This window comes from Neomonachus schauinslandi, chromosome 8 (assembly GCF_002201575.2).
Source record: "Neomonachus schauinslandi chromosome 8, ASM220157v2, whole genome shotgun sequence".
Classification (NCBI taxonomy): Eukaryota; Metazoa; Chordata; class Mammalia; order Carnivora; family Phocidae; genus Neomonachus; species Neomonachus schauinslandi.
This window is the reverse complement of record NC_058410.1, coordinates 27,044,918-27,048,322: the sequence shown is the minus strand read 5'-3', so window position 1 is coordinate 27,048,322 and position 3,405 is coordinate 27,044,918. Positions and strand designations below refer to the sequence as shown.

The 3,405-nt window shown below is 38.3% G+C and overlaps 1 pseudogene across 1 annotated transcript; it reads left to right on the top strand.

The window, feature by feature from the left end:
* The first annotated feature begins 2,383 nt into the window (after positions 1–2,383).
* Positions 2,384–2,918, top strand: LOC110583049 (annotated as a pseudogene). Its single transcript, XR_002480484.1, has one exon. The product of XR_002480484.1 is annotated as a superoxide dismutase [Cu-Zn]-like (transcript).
* Positions 2,919–3,405: the final 487 nt, after the last annotated feature.

Below are 3,405 nucleotides of genomic sequence, written 5' to 3'. Positions count from 1 at the left end.
TTATCTAGTTGAAGGAGCTTCTACAGTGTACATTTGGAGACAGTGATACCTATAATTCATTGTTTATCTTCTCCTCATCTCTTCGAACATAGTGTAGTGTAAGGACAACATGGATGGACCAGGGATCAAAGTATTTGCCCTACCGCTACCTTGGACTCAGGTTTCTGGACCTCAATTTGGTCACCTTTGAAAGGAAAGGGTAAATTAGATTATTAGAATTTTGCATTCCTATATGCATTCCTGTTCATCTAAAAAGCTTTTATTGTGTGTAGTGCACAGTGCTGGGTGCATTGTACAAAGGGGAATCAGAAAAGTTGCCATTGTTTGAGAATTAATGGTCTAGTAGAAGACATAAGATAGGTGCATAAATAACAATAAACAATGGATAAAATGATAAGCACTTTCAGAAAGAAACAGAACAATGTCTATTTAAAGTTGGTGGCCCATTTTTGGAGAGCCCATTAAGATAGTACCCCTCAGTCAGATTGCTTGTATAAATGATATTAAGGGCAGGGCAAAATGTGATTAATTCATTTTGTTTGTTGAAATAACATTTTTTATGATTGTAAAATATCACATAAGAAAATGGGGGAGAGACTCAAACAGGCACTCACAAAAGGCCAGTCAACACATGAAATGGGGCTCAACCTCATTAGTCAACAGGGAAATGCAATTAGCCATCCTAAGATTTCACTACACACCCACCCAAAGGACTAAGATTAAAATCACTGATCATACCGAGTGTTCATTAAAATGTACAGCAATGGGAACTCTCTTAAGCTGCTGGTGAGTGTGGAAGTTCATATAATCACTTTGGAAAATTGGTTGGCATTACTGCAAAAGCAGCTAAATGTATACATATTGGAGGATTCAGATATTCTAATTCTAGGTTCAAACCCAACAGAAATGTGTGCAATTGCAAATGAAAAGACATGGACATGAATGTTTGTAGCAGCATTATTCAGAACAGCCCCAAACTGAAAACAGTCCCAATGTCCATCAACAGTAAAATGGATAAATATTGGCAGATTTATGAAGTATATATAACATCACCTCTTACAGATACACTATAAAAACTATGGTATGTTTCTTTATGGTTCTTTTTGTGCATATATAATATTAAAGGTACAAAATCTGCATCCTTTCTTTAAAAATGTAATAACATAAGCATTTCTTCATATGATAAAAAATTATTTATAAACCTTTTAATATCACACAAAAATTGACCTTATTCTTGTTATTATGATAATTAACATGCCCTGTGTGTCAAACACTGTGTTAAGCACTTCATATTCCTATCCAGCCTAATCCGCAAGCATTGTGCTCCAACCTAACCCTGAAGTCCTGGTCATTTGTTTCTGGTCTAAATCCCCAGCCTCGGGCCTCTGGTGCACTAGTCCCCAAAAACATTCCTTTATCTCTTTGCCAAGCTGTCAGCAAACAGGGCCACTCCCTTGACCCTCTGGCCTAGACAATTCCATTTAGCAGTGCAACACTAAGACTTGTGACCAAGTGGTCATGGCGCCATACTCACTACTAGCATCCTGTTCTCCAGTTCCTCTATGCCTTTCTGAAGTTTCTACCATATCACTGTACTGCTGCCCTAACAATCCTGCCTCAAAAATAGACTAAGTTCAAGAGAATAAGAACCCTGACAATAGACTTCCATAATCTTCCTATTCCTTCTTCCTTCCCATAATCCCCTAGGCAGGAAGGCGTTGACTTGGCACCTCCCCTCCCTGGCTGGCACTCCTCTTCTTAAGGCAGGAGAACCATATGGTCTAACTATAACAGGCCAAAAGGAAATCTTTTCTATGCTGTGAAAGGAACTGTATGGTCTGAGCTCTCTAGGCTCAGCCCTTGACATGGGACCAAGAGACAACCAGCAATTAGTAAATATCCCAAACAAAAATACATTGCCGGGCTATCTAAAAATTTAGATCCTCATCTCACAATTATTATTCTGAGTATAGCATGAGTGTCTGTTTCACGTGTCTCTCCTGAGATGTATTCATTGTTTATTTTTTTAATCACTACATTTACCGACCAAAAAAAAAGAGAAGAAAAAGAATCTTCGGTTATTTTAATTTGCATATTTTAAATTTATAACATTGAAATGTTTTTTGTTTGTTGACAATTTTTATTTCTAGTTCTATGCAACGTGACATCCTTTTTTTTTTTTTTCCTCGTATTGGGGTTTTTCTCATAGATTTTTTGTCACTGTTTATTTTGAAAAATCAAATATAATAACATTTTGTTTATCATGTTGGTTGAAAATATATTCCCCAGTTTGCCTTTTAATTTGGTGTATGTAGTTGGCTTGTTGCACAGAAGTTAAAAAAAAATATGTTATGAAATTTATCAGTTTTCGGCGTCAGCATCTTCTGTGGCGTCCTCCGCTGCCTTCGGAGTCCTCACAGCCTTCAGAGCCCGGACTGGAGTGCAGCCTCGTGAGTGATGGAGATGAAGGCCGTGTGCGTCCTGAAGGGCCAGGGCCCGGTGGAGGGCACCATCCACTTCGTGCAGAAGGGAAGTGGGCCTGTTGTGGTGTCAGGAACGATTATAGGATTGACTGAAGGCGAGCATGGATTCCACGTCCATCAATTTGGAGATAATACCCAAGGCTGTACCAGTGCAGGTCCTCACTTTAATCCTCTATCCAAAAAACAGGGTGGGCCAAAAGATCAAGAGAGGCATGTTGGAGACCTGGGCAATGTGACTGCTGGCAAGGATGGTGTGGCCACCATGCCCTTGAAGAGTCTCTGATCGCACTCTTAGGAGACCATTGCATCATTGGCTGCACAATGGTGGTCCACGAGAAACAAGATGACTTGGGCTAAGGTGGCAATGAAGAAAGTACACAGACAGGAAACGCCGGGAGTCGTTTGGCTTGTGGTGTCGTTGGGATCGCCAAGTAAATATTCCCTAGGATGTGATCTGAGTCCTAGTAGCTCCTATATTATCTTACTAGTTGTAGAAATTTAACTTAGTAAACATTAAACACTGTAACCTTAAAAGTGTAATTTGTGTGACTTTTTAATTGCTTTAAGTACCTGTAATGAGAACTGATTTATGATCACTTGGAAGATCTGTGTAATTTTATAAAACTCCTATTCAGTTAAAATGTCTGTTTCAATGACCTCTGTATTTTGCCAAGCTTAATAATCATATATGGGTATTAAACTCAATTGTCTGAATTTCTTCGATTCTCATTCAAGCCTGCAATAAATACACCATATGGCACTGAATTTTGAAAAAAAAAAATTATCAGTTTTCTCTGTTCCTCAGTACCTTTAAACTTGAAAAGTCCTATCACATACAAAGATGCTGGTAAATATTTACATGCATTTTCTAAAGTGTTTATGATCTGATCTTTTTATAACTAAGGTTTCAGTGAGATTAAAA